Below are 14,788 nucleotides of genomic sequence, written 5' to 3' on the forward strand. Positions count from 1 at the left end.
ACCCTAAACAACCCCTAAAATGTGTACAAATGTTATTGTTGTCTTCAAATTCAGGCAGTGTACAAGAGGCCATTTTTTGGAGCCCAAACTCATTTGGAACCCTCCCTCCCGCCCAAAAATGCTAAGTCAACAGATCAAAATACTCTGCTGACTTCGCAAAACCCATACACACTATCCCAATTTGGACAGTGTGTATCCAGCTTTTTAGATTATGACACTTCTTACCTGTCCACTGGGCTGCCAATAGTGTAAGTAAGGAGGGGCTGGCCAAAGTATCACTGATTATTTATGCAAACCGCTCTCATGGAAGTGGAGAGGGTTACCTGTCCAAAACATCTACCCATTACCCCCCTAAAATTTTTCTACTGGGCCACCAGAGGGGGGGAATCAGATAAGTTGACCTTCCACTATTGTCTTTAAATACTCATTTAAGTGTATCCTTGTGTTGGCTAAGCATGTGTTGGGTCAAATCTGCTAGCAATGTTAAGTGCAGAAGTAGTCATTTCTTTTTCTTTTTTTAATCCACAGTTTCCTTCCAATCCAGAGCAAGTTGCAAGACATTGCAGCCCAGTTCCATCATCAGTGGGATTTTCCCAACTGTGGTGGCACTATTTATGGCAAACATGTCCGGATTGTACTACCACCCAACTCTGGCTCCTATTATTTTAATTATAAGGACTTTTGCAGCATAGTCATGCTAGCTGTAGTGTCTGCCAACTACGAGTTCTTGTATCTGGATGTTGGGAAGAACTGCCACAATTCTGATAGAGGAGTGATTATGCAGAGCTCACTCTCCTTAAACTTGCCACCTGCTGAGGAGAATGTTGAGGGCCTCAATTTTGTTTTTGTGACAGATGAGGTCTTTGCTCTGGGGGAACAACTGATAAAGCCGTTTCCTATGAGGAACCTCACCCCAGAGCAGAGAATCTTCAATTACAGGCTCTCTCATGCCAGGAGGGTGGTCAAAAATGCCTTTGGCATCCTATCGAGTCATTTCAGGCTATTTTTGACTCCAATCAACTTAGCACTCTACAAGATAAACCATGCGGTCCTGTGCTGCTGTATTTTACATAATTTTTTAAGGAGGAATGCTACCAGCTACCTAGCCTCACTGCCAAGTTACGTCATGGACCCTGCAGTGGCAGGCCCAGCTGAAGAGGTCTGCAGCTCATCTGTCTGTGGGCGTGCTGATGCCTATTATAAAATGCCCATGCTGGATTGCCCTCACAAATTGCCCGTGATTTACCGCAGAAATGCCTGGAATATTTTGTGGGTAGAAGGGCAGTGGCTTGGCAGCAAATTGTAGATGATCATTTCTAGATTTTTATGTAGCTCATGAACTCTTTCATTTGAACTACCGTTGTCTGTGTTTCATATATGTCTAATATGTTCCCAAATGGGCTTTATTTTGGCCACTTGCTCCAATAGTGCAAATGTACCTTAATTGCTACATGAGGTGACAATATCTTCTTCAGCTAACTATTATGATGTGCTGTGGGTCTGCTACATTGACACACAGTGTTTTTGTTCTTAATGGATCTAATGCATGAATTTCAACAATTATGCCTTTAATTTTTTGGAGGACTAAAAATTACTGGAGTTATCCACATAAAAGAGCACATTGTCACTGTAACTACAACAACTTACGTAACACACTGGTATTGAGCAATGAAATAATAAGCCACACATTGTTTAGTAAAAAACATTTTACTCAACGCAAATTCACATGTGGGTTTTAAGGTTTTAAAACAAACCAACACCTTGTGTATAACATGTATGTTTTGCATTATTTCTCCTTTTTTTTGGAGCTAAACAGGTATGTTCTAAAACATTGGATACACATCCCAAACTCAGGAACTTACAAAGTGAAGGCCTCACCCCTCTAAAAGCCAAAATTTGAAGCCACGTATACGTAGAGGCATATCAATTAAATGTCCCTTATGATACCATGCCTAAAATATGTGTAGTTCCATACACCTATTTTGCCAAAACCCAAAAACACACAGTGTGTCAACATGTGCTATCTCCCATCATGGGGTATCAATGGACGCGTTTCAGGGGTGCAACCCCTTCCTCTGAGCTACTTTAGTTATGAGGAAGGGGTTGCACCCCCGAAACCTGTCCATTGATACCCCGTGATGGGAGATAGCACATGTTGACACACTGTGTGTTTTGTGTGTTTCGAAAAAATAGATGTTTGTAACTATACACATTTTAGGCAATGGATCATGAGGCAAATAAGAATATTGGGGCACCTTCAAATTTTGGGTTTTAGATTATGAAAAACCCATAAACATTACAATTCACATTAGTTAGGGAAGTGTTTCCCAACTCTCCTCCTCAAGATGCAAACTCAGGTCATGTTTTCGAGATTTCTTGAATTTGGGACAGGTGATGTCATTTTCACTGTTAGTAATTCGCCCTGTCATTTTTAGACTGAGGAAAATCTAGAAAACAGGACCTGGTGGTGCACCTAGAGGAGTGGAGTGGAGAAACACTGAGTTCTGTCCCAAAAGTTTCACATTTCAAAGTAATAAAAACATGGTAATTAGTAAAAGGGCAAACAGGAGCCAACAAGTGGAACAATACTTGGCAAGCATGTCCACAAAATCTCTTATTCTTCGCTGTAAAGCAGTGGCAGCCTCCTTGATTTGCTCCAGTTCCTTCAAACAATTCAACATATCTGCACTCATTCTACCAATAGTGCATTGTAGAAGATCATGACCTAGTAAGAAGAGTAAAAAGTATTAAGGGAACAATAGTCAAGTGGATGAGGCCCTACATAGTGAGTCATGGTCAAGTTACTAGTCAAATTCAGGAATTACTTACATACCTAGTCTATTGTTGCTTGCAACCTGCTTGCCCTTCAGACACCTACACTACTAGCAATGTACACACTGCAACTACTCTGTAATCTTGGCCCTGGTGCCTGGGTTACCAAAACTCGGGAACCTAGCAACACTGCCAGCTCCTTCCACCTCTTCCTTATCCATGCTAATGTTAAGGCACTACATATTTTGCTAATGTGTGGAGTGGGTGTTTGGTTTGGACATCTAAACACTCGACGTGTATACACATTTGAAGCAGGATTCCAAGAATACTTGCGCAAACAAGAGGCTCCCAAATATTTTCTTCCTCTTCTGGGTCGCTTTGGCCCTCAGTGTGACTGGCGTCAGTGGATTTGACGTCCACAATGGCAATGTCTGTGCTGGGTCCAGGAGTCAGATCCCATGGCTCCAAAGAAACATCCTGGGTGAGCTCACCACACTCACTTTCCTCAAAAAAGAACCAATACGCCATTTATTAAGCCACCCCAACTCACATCTGTTTTTAGCATCCATTTTGCTACATTAGTTGACCAATCTTGCACTTGGTCTGATGTCAATGTTTGCTCCTGACTAGTAGACTCCACCATGCTGTACTCTGGTTTTTGTTCTGTGAAAAATGTATAGAAAAGGGAAGGTGATGTCATTTTCCAGAGGCAAACACTTGACAAGTGCCAACATTGAAAAAGTGCTGCAGTTGCCCCCCACCCCTCTTGTCTCCTATGGGATACAGGATATATAATGACCATCCAAGCAGGCATGACTCTGTGTGACTGGGAGCCCAGGGGCCTCTCCTTTTCCCATGTATACACTGTCAAGGCTGCATTAACGGGCACTGATGAGCCAGGCAGCAACCAGAAAGTGTTCTTTACTCCTTAAGTTCTGCCTAAGCCCATGGCCTTTGGCCCACCTAGAAACACCCCTGTCGGTGGCTAAATAAGTGTGTTTGAAGTTGGCACTTATGTTTTTGGGGGAAGATGGCCTTGTTGCCACCCCTGTTAGGGCCCGAGCGAGGGTTGAAAAAAGTTCCAAAAATAATGAAATGTCCAAAAACATGACCAAGTAAGAATGTTCATATGTGCTTTATATTTACCTTTATCTTTGTAATACCAAGTCATACATAGATTTTCCAAAAGCTTATATATAATTCTTTAGAGCTACTTGGATAAAGAACATATACAGACAGCTAATTTACACATATACATATTGTTTATCCAAATATTGCTTACTTTTTTTTTTTTTATTCTGATGTATGTACTCCATCTGGTCTTATTCACTGTTTTTGAGATCAGACCATTTGCGGATTTGGTCCTTTGATCGTTCCACCGAAAATTTGCACTTCAAAATGGAGATGACCTTCTCCAAAATAAGGTCCTTTTGGCTGTTGGGCCTTTCGTAATTGAGCAGCTTGCAGTCGTAATCGTGCTTCTATAGGATGCGCACCATCTCCACCATCTCACCCTTGCTCATGGGGGTTGCTTTTTGCCTCCTATGAGCTCCACCACCGCGGGGCTGCCTGTTATCCACCGAACCTGCCATGTTGTCCCTCCCGTATGTTCCGCTGTGTGTGTCGCATGCAGAAGAGAGATGGTTGCGCCCCAGCGTCATGATGCACTGAGAGCGGAGTTTGACGCATGCACAGTGTGTATAAAGCAAGAACGCACAGTCGATGGAACGGCCGTAGGTATGATCTTGGAGAGGAGGACAAACGATCGCCAACGCAAGAAAGGAGGCATAAAAGGAAGGTACAACCGGAAATTGGGGCATAGGTGGGTAGTGGCCTATACTGCTTAGATTGAGGCCTATATTGGGACCAGCTTTTGGGTTAAGCCAGACATTATGGTTTGTCTTGTGTTCTGTCTTGCAGGCATCATATCATTTATCATGATGGATAAATTTACTTTGCCTGATTTTCTACCCCAATTCACTGACCTTTACCGGAAGGAAGGTCAAGCGTAGAGACTACGCCAATTAAATATTGATGAAGGCAGCTTTGCAGAAACTGCTCGAGTTGGTGAAACCTATGTACCCCAGGGCAGACTTCAGCTACATAAAGCAAAAGATTTCTAACCCGAGCACTACATTTAAAAGGGAGCTGAGCAAGGTCCTGGACTCAGAGAGATCTGGAGCAGCAACAGATGACCTATATGTCCCCAGTCTGTGGTATTACCACAGTCTGTGGTTTTTGACAGACCATACAGAACCCAGGCCGTCGCTGTCTACACTACCTTCGACATCTGCTGAGGCCACAGCTCCTGAGGTCCGCACAGGTCCTGTTGCACAGGTTGAAGATGTGGAGGAACCCAGCTTGACCCAGGTAAAGCATTGTTGAATATATTTGTATACAAAAATACAATGATGATAGTATTTCTGCCTTAACAAAGTGGTTTCCATATCAATAGACAGTAGTGACCAAAAATGATTTGAACAAGAATGAAAAATGCTGGGGTCAGAATGATAGTCTTTTCTATTTCTCCACATTCAATTTGCAACAGTGAGGAGATCAAAATTGTGTGTGATTGATAACCAAACCCTTAAAAAAGATTTTAATTATGTCTGATTTTCATACACAGGAAAGTGTTAGTATGGAGGAGACAACAGCCAGCAGCCAGACAGAGTCACAGATCCCTCCCCTACGCCCTACTGCTAAAAGGGCTAGGATGAGCAGGAATCTGGAGGAGGCGTACAGACCCATATGAGGATGAGGGAATTGCAGTGGTGACAGCCAATAAATTAAGGCAGATGGCCGGTGAGCAAAGGAGCAGGTGTGAGGAACTCATCCTGCAGCTCCTCAATAAGGGGGTGAGGGGCCAAATTTCAGAAAACACCCACCTGTGTGATTTTGTGGCCCCAACTCCACATCCTTAACAGCCAACCCACACACCACAGCCACCCCACCCCCCACAGCAGCATGGCAGTCAGTGGCAATACCAGCTCCGAGACCCCCAACAAGCCCACTGGTCTGGGAATTTGAACCCCTTCCCCACTTACTAAATTCTATTATTTTGTTTGTTTTGTAATAGTGTTTTTGTTATATTTTCTATATTTTGGATGCATAGAATGTACTTTTTGGTTAAGTTCTTTCTATTTGGATGGCAGATAGCATGTCTAATTTAATTTTGTTATTTTTTTCTACACAATAAAAAAAAAATGTGTAGAATAATACTTGGCTATGTGTTTTACTTCAAATGAAAGTTTGGGAGTAGGCAGTTACATTTTAAAAAATACAATGTAAAATTAACAAGGGACACCAACATAGTAGCTTTGATCTTAAAAAAAAACTTAAAAACTCAGGGATAATGGTGTTGTGGTAACTTGGTGAAAAAAACAAACAACAAGCATTATAACAATATTCTTGATATCACTAGAAAACAAAAGCCTTTTAAAATATGTTTGGCATAACTCCATCAGTATCACCAGCAAAGCAGCTTCATTATTATCCCATTAAAGAAAGAGAATGTGTGCTGCATTTCGACGTTTCATAATTTGCCACGCCGCGAATGTTAATTCTCCATTACGAGCACTAGTTTACAAGGCCGTTCACTTCCGGCTCGTTCATTGTTTCCGATCATGTTTGTACTTTCAACTTTTGTGTGACGGACTTGTGTACGGACCATCAGAAAATCTGGCAACCGACTGTTTTCCACCGAAAATTTACTAGCCTGTCATCCAACATTTGTTGGCCGAAAGTTGGACAACAATTGTCAAAAGGTGCGTACTAACGGTAAGATTTTAGGACAACGGTCTGTCAACAGACAATCCCCTGCCAACAATTGGATCATGTGTACAAGGCTTAAAGGAACAAGGCTGAGAAACAGGACATCATTGCAAAATGTCTTAAGAACCTTAACCCTTAACCCTTTGTTAGAAAAGACAGTCTTGCACATCTATATAATGAAATCTCCGATCACAGTACAGACAGAGTTAATTCAAGAGAGAACCGAGTAGGGTTTTTTTTGGCCTGGAGTTTTCAGAAAGGGGCATTTAAAAGTTAAGCTGCAAGTTTAAATATTATTTTAAGCTATGCTATGTGAATATGGGAATATATAGCGAATGTAAAGTAGGTGTTATCCCAATTTGGCTGCAAATGTGGAAATACGCTTTAAGTATATGGCATTAGGTAACATAACAGTGACATTACATGCCACTTATGCCCATGAACTTTGCCCAGAAAGGATTAGCATTTGAGTGGAGGCTATAGTTAAAGAATTTGGTTTTCCTGTGTTGTTGGTTCTTGCCTAATCCTTTGGCATGCTCTTTAATCAGTCCATGGGTGAGAGCAGATGGCCATCCCAACTAAGAATAAGAACACTGACCTTGTCAAGTGTTGCCATTACCCACTCACAGGGCCTGACCTTGGAACAATATTCGTGCAGTAAACAAGGTTAAAGTTAGTTATAGTTCCTTTGCTGTATATTAACTTTATTTATTCCTTATTAGGTAGTAATCTGAACAGTGGTGTATGTTGGTTTCCAGCTATCATAAACCTACATGTTAAAATCTGATGCTTCAATGGAAAATGGGGGGGGGGGCAGTCTAAGGATTATCTCATATATTAATGCAAATAGAGAGCACAACAAACTGTAACATTTACCAACTGTTACGCTTTGGCAGGTACGGTTGCAATAAAAAGTATGTGAACCCTTTTGGAATGATATGGATTTCTGCACAAATTGGTCACAACAATCGACAATCACAGTCTGCTTAAACTAATAACACACAAAGAATTAAATGTTACCATGTTTTTATTGAACAAACCATGTAAACATTCACAGTGCAGGTGGAAAAAGTATGAGAACCCTTGGATTTAATAACTGGTTGAACCTCCTTTGGCAGCAATAACTTCAACCAAACATTTCCTGTAGTTGCAGATCACACATGCACAACAGTCAGGAGTAATTCTTGACCATTCCTCTTTACAGAACTGTTTCAGTTCAGCAATATTCTTGGGATGTCTGGTCTGAATCACTTTCTTGAGGTCATGCCACAGCATCTCAATCAGGTTAAGGTCAGGACTCTGACTGGGCCTCTCCAGAAGGCGTATTTTCTTCTGTTTAAGCCATTCTGTTGTTGATTTACTTCTATGCTTTGGGTTGTTGTTCTGTTACAACACCCATCTTCTGTTGAGCTTCAGCTGGTAGACAGGTGGCCTTAAGTGCTCCTACAAAATGTCTTGATAAACTTGGGAATTCATTTTTCCTTCGATGATAGAAATCCGTCCAGGCCCTGATGCAGCAAAGCAGCCCCAAACCATGATGTCTCCCCCACCATACTTCACAGTTAGGATGAGGTTTTGATGTTGGTGTGCTGTGCCTCTTTTTCACCACACATAGTGTTGTGTGTTTCTTCCAAACAACTCAACTTTGGTTTCATCTGTCCACAGAATATTTTGCCAGTACTGCTGTGGAACATCCAGGTGCTCTTGTGCAAACTGTAAACGTGCAGCAATGTTTTTTTTTTGGGGGCAGCAGTGGCTTCCTCTGTGGTATCCTCCCATGAAATCTATTCTTGTTTAGTGTTTTACGTATTGTAGATTCGCTAACAGGGATGTTAGCATATGCCAGAGACTTTTCTAAGTCTTTAGCTGACACTCTAGGATTCTTCTTTACCTCAATGAGCAGTCTGCGCTGTGCTCTTGCAGTCATCTTTACAGGATGCCCACTCCTAGGGAGAGTAGCAGCAGTGCTGAACTTTCTCCATTTATAGACAATTTGTCTTACCGTGGACTGATGAACAGCAAGGCTTTTGGAGATACTTTTATAACCCTTTCCAGCTTTATGCAAGTCAACAATTCTTAATCGTAGGTCTTCTGAGAGCTCTTTTATGCAAGGGATCATTCACATCAGGCAATGCTTATGAAAAGCAAACCCAGAACTGGTGTGTGTTTTTTATAGGGCAGCTGTAACCAACACCTCCAATCTCATCTCATTGATTGGACTCCAGTTGGCTGACACCTCACTCCAATTAGCTCTTGGAAATCTCATTAGTCTAGGGGTTCACATACTTTTTTCACCTGCACTGTGAATGTTTACATGGTGTGTTCAATAAAAACATGGTAACATTTAATTCTTTTGTGTTATTAGTTTAAGCAGACTGTGATTGTCGATTGTTGTAACTTAGATGAAGATCAGATCACATTTTATGACCAATTTGTGCAGAAATCCATATCATTCCAAAAGGGTTCACATACTTTTTATTGCAACTGTATATATCAAAATTAACCGTACAACTCTACAATAATATAACCTAAGTTAAATGAACAAAGTAGAGGGGATTCCTGACACACACATCATACGACATGTGAGTGCACTATACTAAATAGGGGTGAGAGTCAGGTTCATCGCTACCATGCGTTTGTGAAGCCACTTGATCAGTGAAGCTCATACATTTTTTAAGTTTTCATGTTTTAATTTTTTTTTTAAGCATTGGTACTTTTTTCCCGGAGGCAGTGCCGGCTTCCCATGATGTTTGTTTGACAATAGCTTGCTTGTTAGCCCCACAGATGGCCAGAGTTGAATAACAAAATTTGCTCCCCATAGACTTCAATAGTGTTTCCTGCAAAGTTCATGAACTTCAAGCAAGGTTCACAAAACTGTTCACAAATTGAATAAAGGCAGATTAACTCATCCCTAATACCTAAAGCATAACCCAATATTTGAATGAATTTGAAATAGTTTAACTGATAAAAAAAACAAGCTATTTGCTTCAGTGCCTGTGAGCGCTGTATGAAATGTATCTAGCCTCAGCTACGTAAAATTTACATCCTTGTGTTCCAGCAGCAGGACAAGGACTTCTTGTCCCACTCCTGGAACAAAATTGAGTTGGGCTGAGTGCTGCTCAGCCATTCACAGGAAGTTTTGTATTGTATGAATGATTGGCTGTCACAGTAGCCACATGATGCCCATTCTGTTTGCTCCCAATCATAATTAGAGACCAGAAGCTGTTTGTGATACTGTAGCTTGGTTACTGTGCTGCAAGTGTGCAGTGAGCACCCTCTCAGCACAAAAACCTCTACTGCCATGGAAGCAAATGTGCAACATGTGGGCATTAAGGCCCACCCTCCTTGCTGTCACACATTTGTGTTGCATTGTCAACAAGAGGTTAAAGAGATAAGCTTTAGGGCCTGTGTCATTTGCTTCAAGTGGATTTTGCATTCAAATACAAGTCTATAGGAATGAAAAACCCACTTGCAGCAGGTCAGAAGGAGATCAATAGCAGGTCAAATGTGCAGTCCATGAATTCTGACTGATCTCAGAAGTGTCTCAATCTCATGATGATGACAGCACCAAAAATCCAAAGGCCCTAATGCTGCATGCCAAGGCATTGTTCTGCATTTTTCATATTCAAGACAGTTGAATGGAGCACTTCCAAATTATTTGCAAATGAACAGCTATGCGATTGCATTGAAATTTAGAGTGTCTCACTAAAAAATTTTATTATCAAATAAAAAAAGAAAACAAGCTAAAACACAGCAAATTTTATAATAGTAGATCAGCAAAGGTTTGCAGATTTTGTTAGATTATATATTTTTTTCTATTTGCACATATAATTCCTTCATCATAATTACACACATCATTAACAAATTCAACTTCGAAGCACAAATCTTTTTATTTTTTTCATTCTGACTTACAATTTTCACTAAAGGTAACATAATGCATTTTTTGTATAAGGTCAGTTTGAAGTATGCAGGTTTGTAACAGGTTTGATGGAGGAAAAGAGCATTTAATTATGCAGCAGATTAACCATATCATGTCAAGAGGTCACTTACCTAGATGCCCTCGCCAAAATTAGCACTAATGACTAGTAAAGTTTATAGCGCAAAGGTCTTCACTGCCATAGGAGCTCTAAAAGACGCAAAGCCTATGACAGCAGGCCAACCCCTCCCCCTCCCCAAATGAAGGGCAATATGCACTGCATCAGTAGGGTTTAAAACAACTTCTTGTATATCCAAGTCAAATGCGGAAGATTGCGATGACCCCCCAAAAAATATAGCCTCTCCAAACTGTTTGGATTCTGAATCTGAAACAGAAAAGATAACAAGAGTAGTGGGGTAGACTTACTAAAGGTAAATAGGTTGTTCATTTTGCAAGTAAAGATGTACTTTGCACTGTAATTTTCCCTTAGCTTAGTGAATGTGCTGAAATTTCAGTTTGCAAAGACTTCTCAATCACCTGCACATGATTGGATTATGAAAGTCAGCCGAGCTTCACCTAATTCATTAAGGTCTTAGGAAAATTCCCTTTCAAAGTGCAACTTATCTTTCAAAGTGAGAAAAGACAATATGGTGTGACACTTGCAATTTCCCTATACAACAATGTAAATAAATTTCCTTTAGTGACACTATACAGTACTAGTACTAGTACTCTACTGTACTGTACTCTAATGCACTTCCTTCAGTTACATCCTTAAAGTGGATGTAAACCCTCCCCTATACCCACTGAAGTGAATAGCCTCAGATGATACACAGAAATGAAACAAATCCTCCTACATAGGTTTTACATGTATATCTGCTGTCTTCAGCTTTCTATACTCTTTAGAAAATGCAGATCATGTTACAAATCTTGTTTCCCCATTCAGCAGTGGGTGTGGAGACTGGGCATACACTGTGTGAGAGCTGATTGGAGAAAAGGCACACATCCCCCACTCCACATAATTAGATGAACGAAGGAATATGCAGAGCTGTACTGTGAATAGACAAGCTCTCTGCTTATCTATCTCTAAGCACCCTCCCCGACACAAATTTCCAGCTGCTCTTATCTCGTGTGTTGGAGAAGTCACTTTGTTGATAACAGAGGAACGAAGCAGAAGAAAGACACAGGACTTAGAACTCTCTCTCTCTACTCTCTCTCTCTCTCTCTCTCTCTCTCTCTCTATATATATATATATATATATATATATATACGTATGTGCCTAGGTCAGATTTCATGAATGGGGTTTACAACCACTTTAACCAGTTACCAACCGGCCCATAGCTGAATGATGGCTACATGTTGGTTGGATAACTCTGGGAGGGCGTACAGTGACATCCTCCTGGAAAACCGCTCCCGCGCACACACGGGAACATCCACGTTCGCTGGGTTCACAGGACCCGGCGCAACACGGATCGCGGTAAAGGGCTAATGACAGCGGCCCTTTACCACGTGATCGCTCCGTACACTGATGGAGCGATCACAAATGTAAACAATGCTGGGTCATCAGGAGTTCATCACTCTCCTCTCCTCACACCGATGCAGCATGAGAGGAGAGAAGAGCTTTACGGTGCCTGTGAATCAGATCTGTGAAATCTGTGAGTTTTTTATACATATATCAGTGCCACAGCAGTGCCCAACAGTGCCACAACATTGTCATCTGTGCCACAACAGTGTCATCTGTGCCACATCTGTGCCCTCTGTGCCACCTCTATGCCACCAGAGCCACACCAGTGCCACTATAGTGCACACCAGTGCCACCTGTGGCCATCAGTGCCACCTGTGCCCATCAGTGTCATTTGTGCCAATCAGTGCCACCTGTGCCCATCAGTTCTCATCTGCGCCACTGCAGTGCCACATCAGCCTCACCAGCCACCAGTATGGCAAAAAAAAAATTACGACCGAGGAGGCCTACCAGCGTCTAAGCATGACCAATGAGAGTAGCAGGGAGTTCTCTGAGTCTCAGTCTGATTCAGATTCAGCCTATGAACCTGTGACAAGCAGTGGGTCTGATACAGAATCGGACGAGGAACGTGTGCCTGTGAAAAGAAGGCGTTCTGGCGTGGAGCAGCAGCCTACTAACAGCAGCGCAAGGCCATCTACCTCGAGCGCAGTGCCGTCCACCTCGAGAACAGTGCCGTCCACCTCAAGCACAGTGCCACTGCAACAAAGGCCAGGCACCAGTAGGGTGTCATCTCAGCCCCAAAGGGATAGGGGCCATGCCAGTCTTTCCTATGCCCTTGAAAACCCCCAGTGGCTTCCCCCTAATTCCAGAGCAGCAAATATCCCCTTTTACCGCCCAGCCAGGTGTCTAGGTGAACACCGATGATTTTGTCATGCTTGATTTTTTTCATTTGTTTTTCACCAAAGACTTACTATCATCCATTGTGGCCCAGTGCAACATAGTAAGCAACCCTGGCTCTAGTTATGCCCGTCCCTTTGAGTGGAGAGAGCTTACCATAGAGGAATTCAAAATTTTTTTATGCCTAACTTTTACTATGAGACTCACAAAAAAAACCAAAATGTACTCATATTGGTCAACCAACCCCATCCACCACATGCCACTCTTCTCATCAATTATACCAAGATCAAGATACTTTATGATTTTGCGCTTCCTCCACTACAATGACAACACCCATTCCCCTTTCCCGAAATGACCCAGCTTTTGACAAATTTTTTAAAATTCGGCCACTCCTAAATTATTTCTCTGAAAAATATCCCCAGTTATATACCCCCGAACAGAATATCTCCGTTGATGAGTCCCTTGTAAAATTCTCAGGCAGGCTTGGCATCAGTTTATCCCCAGCAAAAGGACCAGATATTACAAACTTTGTGACCAAGCCATAGGGTACATTTATGCTTTACGGGTGTACGAAGGGAAGGACTCCCAACTGCATCCCCCTGAATGTCCAGAGTATATTGGAGCCAGCGGCAAAGTTGTCTGGGAGGTTGTTTATCCACTCCTTGGAAAGGGGTACCACCTTTATGTGGATCATTTTTATACAAGCTTGCCCCTCTTCCGCAATCTTCACTGGAGGGACACCCCAGCATGTGGTACCGTAAGAGCCAAGAGAAAGGGCTTCCCGCAAAAACCGGTCAATGAAAGGTTACGACAAGGGGAGACGGCGTCTTTGCGGAACCAGTAGCTATTGGCTGTCAAGTGGAGGGACAAACGAAACGTCCACATGCTCACGACAATTCATAATGACACCTACGTGAAAGTCTCCAGAAGAAACGGCCCAGTCCAGAAAATATCTTGTATCTATGACTATAATTTGTTTATGGGGGGAGTGGACTTCAATGATCAGGTGATTGAACCCTACCTTCCCACAAGAAAATCCCGTCATTAGTATAAAAAAGTGTCCATTTATTTTTTTCAGTTTTGGCATGTATAACACTTATGTTATTTACCAAAAATCTACTGAGACCCTATCTGCACTATCAGGAACAAGTAATCTCCACCCTTTTGTACCCTGAAAGCCCACCAGAAAATATTTGCTCTGATTCTGTGAGCAGACTCCATGAATGCCACTTTCCTGATAAAATCCCCTCCAGGCCATAGACGTCAGAAGAAATGCCGGGTGTGCTCCAGAGGAGGAGTTAGAAGAGACACCACGTATTATTGTCCCCAATGTCCTTCCCAACCAGGCCTCTGCATAGGTGAATGTTTCCGCCGTTACCATACTTCTCTACATTATTAGGGAAGTATGGTAAACGTAATTCTCATTTCCTGTAATTTTCCTCCACACCCCTTATGTCACTGCACTGAACTGTACATACCTCTGCCTTGTCTGGAACCGACCCTGGCCTGTTTTACGACCAAGCTTCTGCCTAACGCTAAACTGTACCTACCTCTGCCTTCTCCGGAACTGACCCTGGCCTGTTATACGACCTAGCTTCTGCCTAACGATAAACATACCTCTGCCTTCTCCGGAACTGACCCTGGCCTGTTATACGACCAAGCTTCTGCCTAACGCTAAATTGTACCTACCTCTGCCTGCTCTGGAACTGACCCTAGACTGTTTGCCTGCCTCTTGGACTGATCATTTACTTGCTATGCTAGTGGGAACACAGGGATCTCACATATGTGAGGGGCTCCAGAAATGTTTCTGGATGAAGAAAACACATTTTTTAGTTTTCTCATTCCCAGATTTAGGGTCTGGAGACTCGGAGGCTTCAAAGAGATTTGGGTGGGAGAAGCCTCTACCCCTGTACCCATTCTTTCCTGGCCTGCTACTTGGACCATGTTCCTGCTTACTACCAGGACCAATATTT

General features: G+C 42.3%; 1 protein-coding gene across 1 annotated transcript in view; it reads left to right on the top strand.

Moving 5' to 3' along the window:
• TRIM55 (tripartite motif containing 55) overlaps positions 1-14,788 on the top strand; it is a 214,016-nt gene that overhangs the window by 126,757 nt on the left and 72,471 nt on the right. The window lies entirely within an intron of this gene.

Source organism: Aquarana catesbeiana, linkage group LG05 (genome assembly GCF_042186555.1).
Source record: "Aquarana catesbeiana isolate 2022-GZ linkage group LG05, ASM4218655v1, whole genome shotgun sequence".
Lineage (NCBI taxonomy): Eukaryota > Metazoa > Chordata > Amphibia > Anura > Ranidae > Aquarana > Aquarana catesbeiana.